At 47.0% G+C, this 17,226-nt stretch overlaps 1 protein-coding gene across 1 annotated transcript in view; it reads left to right on the top strand.

Moving 5' to 3' along the window:
* LOC126176609 (solute carrier family 22 member 7-like) overlaps window positions 1-17,226 on the top strand; it is a 726,639-nt gene that overhangs the window by 425,426 nt on the left and 283,987 nt on the right. The window lies entirely within an intron of this gene.

The raw sequence follows: 17,226 nt of genomic DNA, 5'->3' as shown, positions 1-17,226 counted from the left end.
CTGTCCGGCGCCCAAGACTACTAATGAATCATCAAGCATTTATTGTTGCTATGTTAAGTTATCTTCATTCACAGTCGCCAGCAACAGGAGCAGGTAGGAGGGCGCTAGGCGCAGTGGAATGTGCTGACACCCACACGTTTACCTGCTGAAGCTATGGCGGCGCGTATTCAGCGTCCTGCGACGCCATGGCAGTTTGGGCGCACCGTAGTTGGTATTGTTCACGCTGACTCAGGCGTTGGCAGCTTGTGACACTGGGTTACCAGGGGACTCTCACGACATCGTACACGGTGCTCCATTAAAGGCAGAAGTTCTGAGACGGGTTGCCAGATTTGTTATTAGTAGATTCGAACGACACGTAAGTGTTGCGGAGATGCTTCGTGATCTCAAGTTGGAATTCCTGGAGGGAAGCCGACGTTCTTTTCGAGAAACACTACAGAGAAAATTTAGAGGATCAGCATTTGAAGGTGACCGTCGAACGATTCTACTGCTCCCATCATACACTGCGTGTAAGGACCACAAGGATAAGATTCAAGAAATTAGAACTTACAGGGAGGCATACCTGCGGTTGTTTTTCCCTCGCTCCGTTTGCAAGTAGATTAGGGAAGGAAACGGCTAGTAGTCATACAGGGTACCCTCCAACCACATACCGTATTGTGGCTTGCGGAGGCTCTATGTACATGTAGAGTTAGGACAGGAAGAATTATTATACCCTGTTGGAGTGTGCACAGTTGAAAGACAGAATGTACACTACTGGTCATTAAAACTGTTACACCACGAAGCTGACGTGCTACAGACGCGAAATTTAACCGACAGGAAGAAGATGCTGTGATATGCAAATGATTAGCTTTTCAGAGCATTCACACAAGGTTGGCGCCGGTGGCGACACCTACAACGTGCTGACATGAGGAAAGTTTCCAACCCATTTCTCATACTCAAACAGAAGTTGACCGGTGTGGCCTGGTGAAACGTTGTTGTGATGCCTCGTGTAAGGAGGAGGTTTGGGTACCATCACATTTCTGACTTTGATAAAGGTCGGATTGTAGCCTATCAGTGAGTCAAAAGATAGGGACGTTTGCAAGACAACAACCATCTGCACAAACAGTTCGACGACATTTGCAGCAGCACGGACTATCAGTTCGAGGACCCTTGACTCTGCATCACAGTCAGGAGCGCCTGCGATGGCGTACTCATCGACGAACCTGGGTGCACCAATGGCAAAACGTCACTTTTTCGGATGAATCCAGGTTCTGTTTACAGCATCAGAATGGTCGCATCCGTGTTTGGTGACATCGCGGTGAACGCGCATTGGAAGTGTGTATTCGTCATCGCCATACTGGCGTATCACCCGGTGTGATGGTTACACGACTCGGTCACCTCTTGTTCTCATTGACGGCGCTTTGACCAGTGGACGTTACATTTCAGATGTATTACGACCCTTGGCTCTACCATTCATTCGATCCCTGCGAAACCCTACATTTCAGCAGGATAATGCACGACCGCTTGTAGCATTCTTTTTCATTCCACAAACCCATATTCACGGACAATCGATGAAGTTTCGCTGCAGGAAACCTCAAGATGACATTTGTCAGTATTGCAACAGCAGCGTTGGAGAATAGAGTGAGTTTCTAATATAAGATATTCTTTATTTGTTCTCCCGTTCAGATTTAGGTTAAAACAGTAGAATACTTTTCTACAGTAATTGATTACAAATTATTAAATTGTTATGAACGGATGACAATATTTATTAGTCACGCCATTTGTGTTATGCTTATCGTTAATGCACATTTTACAAATTTTTAGTGTATAGTTTTTCTTCGTGTGTATTAGATGTTCATTGAGATTTGCCTTTTGTCAGTTAATAAAGATTTTAGTAATCTCAGGCTAGTGTCTTACGCACGTCCCACCCAATCACTATCCTCGTTTGTCAGTCTGAATCATTAAAAGATATCTGCATTAGACCATGTCACTGTACAGTAACGGATTGCCGTGATTAGGGTTAGTAAAAAAAGACGTTAGAAGTGGACTATCTCTGGTTACTTGAACTATTAATAAAGTCGTTATCCGTTGCTAACCAGTAAACTAAATTATCCACCTACTTAACGTGATTAGCATGTCCTTTCTCTTCTCCCGACGACTTTTAGTTATTTTATGAACTTACACGAACCCTACCCTAAACCTTGATCAAACCGCCACGTAGCAGTTCTGTAATTTCCCGGGGAATGGGCGGTTCATTAGGTGCCGGTGTTAGGTCAGGATCAGTTAAGACAGTAACTCCTCGGGCATGGGTGAGCAGTACCTCGGTGGGAAGTGGACTGTCCGGCGCCCAAGACTACTAATGAATCATCAAGCATTTATTGTTGCTATGTTAAGTTATCTTCATTCACAGTCGCCAGCAACAGGAGCAGGTAGGAGGGCGCTAGGCGCAGTGGAATGTGCTGACACCCACACGTTTACCTGCTGAAGCTATGGCGGCGCGTATTCAGCGTCCTGCGACGCCATGGCAGTTTGGGCGCACCGTAGTTGGTATTGTTCACGCTGACTCAGGCGTTGGCAGCTTGTGACACTGGGTTACCAGGGGACTCTCACGACATCGTACACGGTGCTCCATTAAAGGCAGAAGTTCTGAGACGGGTTGCCAGATTTGTTATTAGTAGATTCGAACAACACGTAAGTGTTGCGGAGATGCTTCGTGATCTCAAGTTGGAATTCCTGGAGGGAAGCCGACGTTCTTTTCGAGAAACACTACAGAGAAAATTTAGAGGATCAGCATTTGAAGGTGACCGTCGAACGATTCTACTGCTCCCATCATACACTGCGTGTAAGGACCACAAGGATAAGATTCAAGAAATTAGAACTTACAGGGAGGCATACCTGCGGTTGTTTTTCCCTCGCTCCGTTTGCAAGTAGATTAGGGAAGGAAACGGCTAGTAGTCATACAGGGTACCCTCCAACCACATACCGTATTGTGGCTTGCGGAGGCTCTATGTACATGTAGAGTTAGGACAGGAAGAATTATTATACCCTGTTGGAGTGTGCACAGTTGAAAGACAGAATGTACACTACTGGTCATTAAAACTGTTAAACCACGAAGCTGACGTGCTACAGACGCGAAATTTAACCGACAGGAAGAAGATGCTGTGATATGCAAATGATTAGCTTTTCAGAGCATTCACACAAGGTTGGCGCCGGTGGCGACACCTACAACGTGCTGACATGAGGAAAGTTTCCAACCCATTTCTCATACTCAAACAGAAGTTGACCGGCGTGGCCTGGTGAAACGTTGTTGTGATGCCTCGTGTAAGGAGGAGGTATGGGTACCATCACATTTCTGACTTTGATAAAGGTCGGATTGTAGCCTATCAGTGAGTCAAAAGATAGGGACGTTTGCAAGACAACAACCATCTGCACAAACAGTTCGACGACATTTGCAGCAGCACGGACTATCAGTTCGAGGACCCTTGACTCTGCATCACAGTCAGGAGCGCCTGCGATGGCGTACTCATCGACGAACCTGGGTGCACCAATGGCAAAACGTCACTTTTTCGGATGAATCCAGGTTCTGTTTACAGCATCAGAATGGTCGCATCCGTGTTTGGTGACATCGCGGTGAACGCGCATTGGAAGTGTGTATTCGTCATCGCCATACTGGCGTATCACCCGGTGTGATGGTTACACGTCTCGGTCACCTCTTGTTCTCATTGACGGCGCTTTGAACAGTGGACGTTACATTTCAGATGTATTACGACCCTTGGCTCTACCATTCATTCGATCCCTGCGAAACCCTACATTTCAGCAGGATAATGCACGACCGCTTGTAGCAGGTCTTGTACGGGCCTTTCTGGATACAGAAAATGTTCGACCGCTGCCCTGGCCAGCACATTCTCCAGATCTCTCACCAATTGAAAACGTCTGGTCAATGGTGGCCAAGCAACTGGCTTGTCACAATACGCCAGTCACTACTATTGATGAACTGCGGTATCGTGTTGAAGCTGCATGGGCAGTTGTACCTGTACGCAGCATCCAAGCTCTGTTTGACTCATTGCCCAAGCGTGTCAAGGCCGTTGTTATGGCCAGAGGTGGTTGTTTTGGGTACTGATTTCTCAGGATCTATGCACGGAAACTGCGTGAAAATGTAATCACATGTCAGTTCTAGTATAATATATTTGTCCAATGAATACTTGTTTATCATCTACATTTCTTCTTGGTGCAGCTATTTTAATGTCCAGTAGCGTACTTATGGCTTGGGTCTTGCCTCCTTTCCATTTTTGCTATTGTTATGACGTTTAATGACATGGAATGAAAGTGAATGCATAGTGTGCCTCATCGTATAATTGCACTGGGTAATTACCTATGATGACTGTTGCCTTCTGTTGACTAAGGTTTTGTGTTTTGTCTGTGCTGCAATTATTTGGAGAGCAACGCAATTCTCAGAGTTGTACCTGAGGGCCAAGGTAGGCGGAAGTGGCTGGCCGTAGGTAGAATGCCAGGGAGCGCATGGTGGTTCATGACTGCTTTCATATTACTGGAGTTCACACAAGGGCCAGTGGGAGGCGACGCAGGGAATCACCGAGCGACCTGCATTGGCCTGCTGTTCTCCCCACCGCTGGCCGGAGAAGGTTTACGTCTTTCTGGCCTCTAGCACGATAGGCAGACAACCTGGAAGTTGTTCCCTGTCAGAAGAGCAATTTTGTCGGCACCTGCAGGTATCTACGACTGAGGCGTATCCATTAGCATAACAAAACGTTCTTCTCCGTATCGGAAATAATCCTGCACTGCTACCTGTCCGACAGTCTGTCGCGGATGCATCCAGTGACTTCCTGTTGACTCAGGCTACAATCCGACCTTTATCAAAGTCGGAAACGTGATGGTACGCATTTCTCCTCCTTACACAAGGCATCACAACAACGTTTCACCAGGCAACGCCGGTCAACTGCTGTTTTTGTATCTATATCGGTTGGAAACTTTCCTCATGTCAGCACGTTGTAGGTGTCGCCACCGGCGCCAACGTTGTGTGAATGCTCTGAAAAGCTAATCATTTGCATATCACAGCATCTTCTTCCTGTCGGTTAAATTTCGCGTCTGTAGCACGTCAGCTTCGTGGTGTAGCAATTTTAATGACCAGTAGTGTACTTTCTGTCTTTCAACTGTGCACACTCCAACAGGGTATAATAATTCTTCCTGTCCTAACTCTACATGTACATAGAGCCTCCGCAAGCCACAATACGGTATGTGGTTGGAGGGTACCCTGTATGACTACTAGCCGTTTCCTTCCCTAATCTACTTGCAAACGGAGCGAGGGAAAAACAACCGCAGGTATGCCTCCCTGTAAGTTCTAATTTCTTGAATCTTATCCTTGTGGTCCTTACACGCAGTGTATGATGGGAGCAGTAGAATCGTTCGACGGTCACCTTCAAGTGCTGATCCTCTAAATTTTCTCTGTAGTGTTTCTCGAAAAGAACGTCGGCTTCCCTCCAGGAATTCCAACTTGAGATCCCCAAGCATGTCCGCAACACTTATGTGTTGTTCGAATCTACTGATAACAAATCTGGCAACCCGACTCTGAACTTCTTCCTTTAATCGAGCACAGTGTACGATGTTGTGGGAGTCCCCTGGTAACCCAGTGTCACAAGCTGCCAACGCCTGAGTCAACGTGGACAATACCAACTAAAGTGCGCCCAAACTGCCATGGCGTCGCAGGATGCTGAATACGCACCACCATAGCTGCAACAGGTAAGCGTGTGGGTGTCAGCACATTCCACTGTGCCTAGCGCCCTCCTACCTGCTCCTGTTGCTGGCGACTGAACGAAGATGATTTGACATAGGAACAATAAATGCTTGATGATTCATTAGTAGTCTTGGGCACCGGACAGTCCACTTCTGCCTACGAAATCATCCACAACAGACTTGGGTTTCATGAAGTTTGTGCAAGATGGGTCCCAAAACAACTCACACATTTGCGTAAACAAACGCACTTGGACATCTGAAAAATGATTTGGATCGCTATGGTAACGAAGGGGACAACTTCTTAGACAGAATCATTAATAGTGACGAAACATGGATCCAACATTACGAGCCGGAGAGTAAACGACAGGGTACGGAATGGAAACATCCAAATTCGCCGTGAAAGAAACAGTTCAAGTCCGCAGGAAAACTGGTGTTTACGGTTTTTTGGGACGCACAAGGAACATTATGGGAAAAGGAGTACAGTAATGAACAGTGTACGTCACAGTGAGAAGCTTACTGCCAGGCTAAAGCCTGCAATTCGAAGCAAACGCCGAGGATTGCTGTCAAAAGGCGTTTGTTGTTGCCCGACAATGGCCGTCCGCATACTGGTGCCCACACTGCTGGAACACTACAGAAACTCCAATTCGAAGTCCTGGATCATCCTCCATATAGTCCCGATTTTGACCCTTCTGACTGTCACTTGTTTGGTCCACTCATATATGCATGAAGGGGCCGACGATTAGCCACGGACAAGGCAGTGATAGAAGCGATGCATTCCTGGTTCGCAGCTCAACCGAGGGCATCAGGAAGCTTGTACAACGATGGACAAAGTGCGTTGAAACGCAAGGAGACTATATCGAAAAATGATGTTCTCGTAAGTTTCCTATTTGATTAAAATGAAATTTTATAACTACTTCGCGGATAACAATTGACTTACCCTCGTATATTGAGCCATGTTTAGTTCCCTGGTAAAGGATAATGTTAGTCTTTTTTTGCAGTGGCGGTTTTTTTTGTGCTTTCAGGGCGCACAACTTCAATGGTCATTAGCGCCCTGACTACTCTAAGAATGCACCGCGAGGCACAAGTTGACAACAACAACTAAAAGGGAAAACACGATAAAAGACAGAAAAGGGCGTGAGGAGGACGTCCAAGCCACGGGAAGAGGTTTTAAGGCCCGAAGCTTGTTGTCTGTAAGTGCAGCCCAATCGGCATGCCACAGCGATAAAATGCGCCGACAAATGACCCTGCAAAAATCGGACGAAGGGGGACAACAAGAAGATGTCCGAGGCTGGAGGACCGCAGCCTTGGCCGCGGCATCTGCAGCTTCGTTCCCAGGGATACCGACATGGCCAGGAACCCACATAAAGCTAACCGGAGAACCGACGTCCACCAGCTGCTGAAGAGAGCGTTGGATCCGGTGTACGAAAGGGTGAACCGGGTACGGATCACTGAGGCTCTGGATGGCGCTCAGGGAGTCGGAGCAGATGACATAAGCAGAATGTCGGTGGCGGCAGATGTAAAGAACAGCGTGGTAGAGGGCAAAGAGCTCAGCTGTGAAGACCGAACAATAGCCATTGAGCCGGTATTTGAAACCTTGTGCATTGACAATAAAGGAACACCCGACCCCGTCATTGGTCTTAGAGCCATCTGTATAAATGAAAGTCATGTTGATGAACTTCGAACGAAGTTCCAAAAAACGGGAGTGGTAGACCGAACCGAGGGTAACCTCTTTTGGGAGCGAGCTGAGGTCAAGGTGAACGCGGACCTGAGCCTGGAGCCAAGGTGGCGTGTGGCTCTCGCCCACTCGAAAGGTTGCAGGGAGTGAAAAATTAAGGTGTTGAAGGAGGCGACGAAAGCGAACTCCAGGGGGTAACAGGGCAGAGACATACAACCCGTATTGACGGTCAAGAGAGTCGTCAAAAAAGGAACGATAAGACGGATGGTCGGGCATTGACAGTAGCCGACAGGCATACCGACAAAGCAGTATATCGCGCCGGTAGGTGAGTGGCAATTCGCCAGCGTCAGCATGAAGACTCTCTACGGGACTAGTATAAAATGCTCCGATCGCAAGTCGTAAACCCCGATGTTGTATGGAGTTGAGGCGGCGTAAGATGGATGGCCGTGCAGAGGAGTATACGAAGCTCCCATAATCCAGCTTGGAGCGGACGATCGACCGATATAGACGAAGTAGGACGGTTCGATCCGCTCCCCACGACATACCACTGAGAACACGGAGGACATTTAAAGAACGGGTACAACGGGCGGCCAAATATGACACATGTGGAGACCAGCTAAGTTTCCTGTCAAATGTAAGGCCTAAAAATTTGGTTGTCTCCACGATTGGGAGAGCAACGGGACCGAGTCGTAAGGACGGTGGGAGAAACTCTTTGTAGCGCCAGAAGTTAATACAGACCGTCTTCTCGGCAGAAAAACGGAAGCCATTGGCGACACTCCAGGAGTAAAGACGGTCAAGAGAACGCTGAAGACAGCGCTCCAGGACACGTGTACACTGCACGCTGCAATAGATGGTAAAATCGTCCACGAAAAGGGAGCCTGATACATCAGCTGGGAGGCAATCCATTATTGGATTGATCGCGATGGCGAAGAGAGCGACGCTCAAAACTGAGCCCTGTGGCACCCCATTCTCCTGGCGAAAGGTGTCTGACAGGACAGAACCCACACGTACCCTGAACTGTCGATCCATTAAAAAAGAACGAATAAAAAGAGGGAGGCGACCGCGAAGGCCCCATGTATACATGGTGCGGAGAATGCCCGCCCTCCAACAGGTGTCTTAAGCCTTTTCCAAATCAAAGAACACAGCCGCGGTCGGGCGCTTCCGCAAGAAGTTATTCATAATGAAGGTCGACAAGGTAACCAGATGGTCAACAGCAGAGCGGCGCCTACGAAATCCACATTGTACATTGGTAAGTAGGCGTCGAGACTCGAGCAGCCAAACCAACCGAGAGTTAACCATTCGCTCCATCACTTTACAGACACAGCTGGTAAGCGAGATAGGTCGATAACTGGAAGGCAAGTGCTTGTCCTTCCCCGGCTTAGGAATCAGGACAACAATAGACTCGCGCCAGCATGCGGGAACATGTCCCTCAATCCAGATGCGATTGTATGTACGAAGAAGAAAACCTTTACCCGCAGGAGAAAGGTTCTTCAGCATCTGAATATGAATAGAATCAGGCCCTGGAGCGGAGGACCGTGATCGGCCAAGTGCGTTTTCGAGTTCCCGCATGGTGAATGGGGCATTATAACTTTCACAATTCGAGGAGCGGAAGATAGGTGGCCTAGCCTCCTCTGCCTGTTTGCGGGGGAGGAAGGCAGGGTGGTAATGAGCGGAGCTCGAAACCTCTGCGAAAAAGCGGCCGAAGGCATTGGAGACAGCCTCAGGGGCCACAAGGATGTCATTCGCGACCTTCAAGCCAGAAACTGGTGAGTGGACCTTAGTGCCAGATAGCCGGCGCAGGCTACCCCAGACAACAGAAGGAGGAGTAAAACTGTTGAAGGTGCTTGTGAAAGCAGCTCAGCTGGCTTTCTTGCTTTCTTTAATAATACGACGACACTGAGCACGTAATCGTTTATAATTGATACAATTCGCCACTGCAGGGTGGCGTTTAAAGGTGCGTAAAGCACGTCGACGAGCACGTAAAGCGTCTCTACATGCTGCGGACCACCAGGGGACCGGTACGCGACGTGGAGAAGAAGTAGGGTGAGGGATGGAATATTCAGCAGCAGCGAGAATGACTTCCGTGAGGTGTGCGACCTGACGATCGCAGCTTGGGAAGGTTTGATCCTGAAAGGTCGCCCTAGAAGAGAAGAGCCCCCAGTCTGCCTTGGAGATGGTCCAACTAGAGGAGCACGGAGAGGGGGTATGCTGCAGGAGATGGATAACACACGGGAAGTGGTCGCTCGAATATGTATCAGAAAGTGCATACCACTCAAACCGGCGTGCAAGTTGGGGAGTACATATAGAGAGGTCTAAATGGGAATAGGTGTGAGATGTGTCCGAAAGAAAAGTAGGGGCGCCAGTATTGAGGCAGACAAGATTGAGCTGGTTGAAAAGGTCTGCTAACAAGGAGCCCCTCGGGCAGAATGCTGGAGAGTCCCAAAGGGGATGGTGGGCATTGAAGTCGCCAGTTAACAAAAATGGTGCAGGTAGCTGAGCAATAAGTTGCATCATGTCTGCCCTGGTAACGGCAGATGACGATGGAGTGTAAACGGTACAAAAGGAAAACGTAAAAGTGGGGAGAGTAATGCGGATGGCAACTGCCTGCAGGCCGGTGTGCAACGGGATGGGATCGTAGTAAATATCATCCCGGACCAGCAACATAACCCCTCCATGAGCTAGGATACCTACCACAGGGGGTAGGTCAAAACGCACAGAGGTGTAGTGTGCCAAGGCAATTTGATCGCATAGGCGTAGCTTCGTTTCCTGGAGGGCTACGACGAGCGGACGGTGCAAGCGGAGCAGCAACTTCAAGTCCTCTCGGTTGGAGCGAATGCTGCGAATATTCCAGTGAATAAGTGCCATCGTAAGAAAAGGAAGATGAAAGAAGGGGTCACCTCGAAGGCCGCTGAGGGCCTGGCTTCGAGCGAGCACTGCCGCTGCTATCAGTAGGCGGACAGTCATCGTCCATTGGGTCGATAGGTTCATCGGCCATCTCGGGAGGATGGCCGGGAGGGGGAGCTTCCTCCGCCGGTGAACGGCCAGATGTACGCCTACCAGCGGTGCGGCCAGGCGAAACGGATGACGGCCTGGGGCGGCAACCGCTGGGTGGCGCAGGAGAAGAAATGCGCCGTGGCGGAGAAGGAGAACTGTGCTTCCTATAAGCCTTTTTGGAAGGACGTTTGGTGGAAGTACAGGTCGAAGGCTGGGAGGTCGATGTACGTAGGAAGTCTGCACGGGATGGTTCCTTCTTGAAGGCCCGTGCATCTGACTTCGGGGTCTTCGTCTTAGCAGAAGCTGATGAAGGGGCTGGTGTCTGTGGGGTGATGGGAGGAAGAGGAGGCGTCGACCGCGCGATCTTAGCACTGGCCGAACGGACGACCGTGGTGCTGAAGGTCAGATCGCATGTCTGGGTTGCTACCTCCCTGGTAGCCCGAGGAGAGGTGAGGACAGTACTGTATTTCCCCGCTGGGAGCAGCGTGGGCTTCCTACTAGCCAATAGCTTGCGAGCTGCCGAGGTGGACACTTTCTCTTTGACCCGAATTTCTTGGATACAGCGTTCTTCCTTATAGACAGGACAGTCGCGGGAGGATGCGGCATGGTCACCCTGACAGTTCACACAACGAGGAGACGGAGGTGGACAGTCACCCTCATGGGCATCCCTGCCACAAGTGACACATTTAGCCGCATTGGAACAAGACTGTCGAGTGTGATTGAAACGCTGACACTGGTAGCAGCGCGTAGGTGTCGGGACATAGGGGCGAACAGAAATAACCTCGTAGCCCGCCTTGATGCGCGATGGCAGTTTAACACTATCGAAGGTCAAGAAAAGTGTCCGGGTCGGTACAAGGTCATTGTTTACCTTTTTCATGACCCTATGGACAGCCGTCACGCCCTGCTCAGCGAGGAAAGATTGAAGCTCCTCGTCAGTCAATCCGTCGAGGGAGCTAGTATAGACTACACCACGAGACGAATTCAAAGTTCGGTGGGCCTCCACCCGGACAGGGAACGTGTACAGGAGTGTGGCCCGAAGCAGTTTTTGTGCCTGAAAGGCACTCTCAGTTTCTAGTAATAAGGTACCGTTACGCAACCTGGTACAAGATTTGACAGATCCGGCTATGGCATCTACGCCCTTCTGGATAACGAAAGGGTTGACAGAGGAAATATCCTTTCCGTCCTCAGATCGAGAAACGACGAGGAACTGTGGGGCAGGCGTTAGTACTTTTGTCACTGTTGGCTGGTCACGTTTCCGTTTTTGGGCAGAAGTCGAGAGAGATGGAGTAGAATCCATTGCGGAGGAATCCCCCATGATTGCCAGCGTCTCCGATGGCGCGCTCCTTCCTTGTGGGGACCCTCTCAGAGGGCACTCCCGCCTTAGGTGAATGTTTACACCTCAGGTCACACCTCCCGAAAAACAGACGGAGGGACCAATTGGCATGGTCAGAAGGTATCAGCTCAGGCAATCACCCCTCCCCGGGCCTGGCCTTTACCAGGGGGTACGCGCGTGCCTTACATGTCTACCCGGGGCGGGGACTTACGCGTTACCCCGTCACCGGCTACGCGTGCGAACGCGTGGGTCGGCCTTCAGGCACGCACAGGGAGGAAGGAAGAAGAGGAAAAAGAAGAGAGGGAGAAAGAGGACAGACTGTCTCAAACGCCGAGGCGGAGACCAGAGAAGGCAAGGAGAAGAAGGCAATGAGAAGGCAAGGAGAAGAAGGCAATGAAAAGGCAAGGAGAAGAAGGCAATGAGAAGGCAAGGAGAAGAAGGCTATGAGAAGGCAAGGAGAAGAAGGCAATGAGAAGGCAAGGAGAAGTCAAGGGAAAGAGTAAGGAAGACAGTGAGGTGGAGAAGAGCAAAGAAAGGAACCAACAAAAGGAAGGAAGAAACGAGAAGTGAAAAACCAAAAAGACCACAATAATAGGTCGAGGAACCGTCCGTCTCCGGACGCAGGCGCTAACTACCCCCGTGAGGGGATGGACTCCTTTTAGTCGCCTCTTACGACAGGCAGGAATACCTCGGGCCCATTCTAATCCCCGGACCCGCAGGGGGGGCAGTGGCGGTGATTATGATTAAGTATAAAGTATTGTAGATGCATTGATGTGCACTGCTACAAAATAATGATAGATGGGCCCTACAGGATCAGCTGCGTGTGCAAGCCTATGAATTTACATTCATGCACACACACTCTTACCATCATGTTTAACGCATATTCGTTGTACTTGTGGTCACATATTTACTTGTCACAATCAGTACATTAAGAGTACGACCGAAATTCTTTGTACAGTAATTTTCACCTCAATATATTACCAAATATGTCACTTTTTACGTAGATTTATTATTATTACTACATTTAATGTATTTCATGTCTCTTGTGTAAAAAATCCTTGTGTGTTGATCACTGATTTGGCATGTGCACCAAGGAGCCAAAGAAACTGGTACACCTGCCTAGTATCGTGTAGGCACCCGCGAGCACGCAGAAGTGCCGCAAAACGACGTGTCACGGACTCGACTAGTGTCAGAAGTATGCTGGAGGGAATTGAAATCCTGAATCCTGCAGGGCTGTCCATAAATCCGTAAGAGTACGGGGGAGTGGAGATCTCTCCTGAACAGCACGTTGCAAGGCATTCCAGACTTGGTCAATAATGTTCACGTCTGAGGAGTTTGGTGGCCAGCGGAAGTGTTTAGACTCAGAAGAGTGTTCCTGGAGCCACTCTGTAGCAGTTCTAGACATGTAGGGTGTCGCATTGTCCTGCTGGAATTACCCAAGTTCGTCGGAATGCACAATGGACATGAACGGACGCAGGTGAATAGACAGGATGCTTACGTACGTGTGACCTGTCGGAGTCGTATCTAGACGTATCACCGGTCTCACTGATTCTCGATTGAATTTAAATATGGGGAGTTTGGTGACCAGGTGAGTACAGTGAAACTATTCTGATAGTCTTCGAATCACGCATGTACACTGCGAGCCGTGTGACACGTTGTATAGTCTCGCTAGTACGCTAGTAGATGCCAACGTGTCGAGGAAAATGGTTCAAATGACTCTGAGTAATATGGGACTTAACATCTGTGGTCATCAGTCTCCTAGAACTTAGAACTACTGAAACGTAACTAACCTAAGGACATCACACACATCCATGCCCTAGGTAGGATTCGAACCTGAGACCGTATGTCGAGGAAAAACAAACTGCATGTGGGCGTAGATATGGACTCCCCAGGACACAGGCAGATTGTGTTGATCAACCGTGCATTCAACAATGACGAGATCATTCAGAAACGCCACGAAACCATTCTGCCGAACATAGTGATCCCTGCTCCGGCCTGGACTCTTCCGACAACTGTTGCACGGTATTTCACGTCATACACGCCAACGGCCATCTGTCCGATGGAGCATAAAACGAGATTCATATGAAAAAATCATCTGTAGCCATTCAGCTGACATGTGCGAGAATTACTGCACAATCAGCTTAACAGCTCATGCATCCAAGTTGCTGACAAGAATAAAACACATAAGAATCGAAAAGACCATTGAGGATGTGTTAGATGACAATAAGTTGGGCTTTAGGAAATGTAAAGGCACCAGGAGGCAACTCTCACGTTGCGGCTGATAATGGAAGCAAGACTAAAGAAAGATCAAGACACGTTCATAGGATTTGTTGACCTGGAAAAAGCGCTCGACAATTTAATATAAGGCAAGTTGATTGAAATTCTGAAAAAAAAATAGCGATAAGCCATAAAGAAAGACAGCTAATATACAATATGTACAAGAACCAAGAGGGAACAATAACACTGGAAGAGGAAGAATGAAGTGCTCAGATTAAAAAAGGTTCAAGACTAGGATGTAGTCTTTCACCCCTACTGTTCAATCTGTACGTCGAAGAAGCAATTCTGGATATAAAAGAAAGGTTCAGGAGTGGAATTAAAATTCAAGGTACAAGGATATCAAGGATAAGATTCGCTGATGACATTGCTATCCTGAGTGAAAGTGATAGGCAATTATACGATCTGCCGATTGTACTTAGTACAGAATAAGGACAGAGAGTAAAGATGAATGTAACGAGAAGTATCAGAAATGAGAACAGCGAGAAATTTAACAACTGGCTACCTAGGCTGCAAAATAGCCAATAACGGACGGAGCAAGGAGAACATCAAAAGCAGACTAACACTGGAAAAAAGGGCATTTCTGGCCAACAGAAGTTTACTAGTATCTAACATAGGCCTTAATTTTGGAAGAAATCTCTGAAAATGTACCTTTGCAGCACAGCATTCTATGGTAGTGAAACATGAACTGTGGAAAAACCGGAAGAGAATCGAAGCATTTCAGATGTGCTGCTACAGACGAATGTTGAAAATTAGGTGGAATTACAGAGTAGAGTAGAGTTGTGTGCAAAACTGGAGAGGAAAGGTTGTGATATTATTGGATTTCAGACATTTAGCATGTGAGAAAAGGACAGCCATCGAGCTGTAGTTAGTAATGATACTAAGCATGACAACTCGGGAGTAAAGAAACGAAATCTGTTTATAACGTGCGCTTATACCAAGACGCGCAGCCAGCGTTTAAAAGGTACTTTTAAACACTATGACTCGCTGGGCGCAAATATTTAAAATCATTGCCGCTGCGCTTGATAGCAAGAAGCTGCGAAACAGAAGAAAGAACAATTTATCATTTGTTAGGAAAATCCTAGAGTCTTTATTGTTAGTTGTACTTCTGGTCGCCGATATGTTAACATGTACTTCATTACCATTGATGTTTGGTCGCCGACTTGTTAAGACGTGTTGTGTAGCACCGCTACAAGTTATATTTCATTTAGTGTAAAAAACCACGTTATCAGCAAAAGAAAAAAAACGCTTTTGTAAACCTTGTGACGATGAAAAATACTTACGCGCACGCCAGGACATCTAATTTTTACAAAATATCACACATACAAAAGCAGCGATTGTTGGACTGCTCCATGTATGAGAAAAACATAAAAATGTAAGTTTTGAATTCATTGTAAATTTGATAATGTTTATAGTTTAACTCCTTTGTTCTTTGAGAATATATTGATGCTTCACTATACGGAAAATCTATGCTTATTCTTTTCTTTAAATTAACCATAAATAATGTTTATGTTTAAATGAAGTTTGTTACAGGTTCGCTCTTTATCGCGGAGTCACGATTGTATTTGGGAGACCATTAATGTGCTCAATTTCCGATCTTACAACTTTTTTTTACAAACTTTCACTGTTTTGTATTCATTTCCAATTTTTTTTATTATTCAAATAGGTCCCTTAGGTAATTTCATTGATGAGTCTGATTGCGTGAAAGCAATCCGGGTTAAGAGGTCATTTGAGAAACTATTTTCGCGCAATCAATCTGTACGTCTCCTGAACACAATCGAGAACCGACGCATCGGCGATCATTCATTAATTTTTCTCTCTTTCCAAGTCGTACCAAAAAACGGCCAAGGAGAACTGCCGTGAGTACGCAATCTAGTGTTAAAGGTTTCATTCTTTATCTTGTCGGCAAACATTGCCATAAATTATCATCATCAATGTTATATTTGGTTAATTGTGAAAAGCAAAAACCTTTTAACGCTAGATGTGGCGCCCGAACAGTGACTTGACTAAAAAACTAACTTGTTCTTTTTATTTTCATGCTACCATCTGGAGAAAATTGGAAGTCAAAACCAGTGATAAAAAAAAGGACTCATATGCAGAAAATCGCAGTAAGAATCCACAACAGCAATAAATAGCAGCGAGCAAGACAACTAATGTGAGTACGATTTTTCATTACGTTTGTAGCTTTGCGTACCGAGCATTCAGTCGGCTCGTGACATTCACTCTATACGCTTTTTTCCTTTCCCTCAAGCAATTTAATTTCCAAATTTCTGTTTCCTTTTGCTATTAGATCCGCCTCTATCACATCATTTCGCTTACAACAGTTAGAAATAGTTAGCAAGAATTTCCATTGTTGTGCATTTTAGTGAATCACAATGGCCGCTATCTGTGCCAGTTTCAGTGCTCTATAAGTGTTTTCATTTATTTTATCACTCCCGTTGCCATATTGGCGTTTCGTGTGTCAGAGTTTCAATTGTTTATAACGCGCAAGCAATATCTGAGAAATCAGGACGCGATATCCTTGGCGCACCTGACAAGTGAAAATCATAAGTAAAAAAAAATATCTTTTCTAGCTCGTGCAGTGTAACTACTTTAAGTTTACGATGGCTGATGAGCGACCAAGGCAACTTAGACCGCGCGCGGGTGTAAACAAACCTGAATCTCGTAGTGAGGGAACAACAGACGACGAAGCGACACGTGAGCTGTCGGCGCCACAGACCGCGTCGCAGTCACGTGAATGCTCGCTGTCAGATATACTAAAATTGTTTGCTGATATGAAAACCAGTTTTGAAGCAAACATGGCACAGCTTACAAACGAGAGTGATAATATTGAAGTTCACATGGGTAATCTTGACACTCGAATGGGACAGTTAACAAACCAAAGTGACAATCTTGAAACGCAAATCAGTCATTTAGTAAATCGAAGTGACAGCAGGTTCAACAGTTTAGAATCAAGGATAGAGGACACTTAAGTGCGAATGAACATTATAAATTCTGTTATTACCGACATCCAAGGACAAATCAAAAATTCGAATGACCCCATGGAAGAAAAATTTAAAGCCATTACCACTGCTTACGCAACCGAGCTAAACGCAAGCGTACACGCAAAAATTTATAGTGTTCTTTCGATGGTGGTATCCGCCGAGACCAATATTGGTAGCAAGTTCACAGATATGCAGGCCCAAATAGATGTGTTTAGATCAACTGCGAGTGACTCTTTGAAACA

The sequence above is a fragment of the Schistocerca cancellata genome, chromosome 3 (assembly GCF_023864275.1).
Source record: "Schistocerca cancellata isolate TAMUIC-IGC-003103 chromosome 3, iqSchCanc2.1, whole genome shotgun sequence".
In the NCBI taxonomy this organism is placed as follows: domain Eukaryota; kingdom Metazoa; phylum Arthropoda; class Insecta; order Orthoptera; family Acrididae; genus Schistocerca; species Schistocerca cancellata.
The sequence above is the reverse complement of the archived record's forward strand: the minus strand, read 5'-3'. Positions and strand labels throughout refer to the sequence as shown.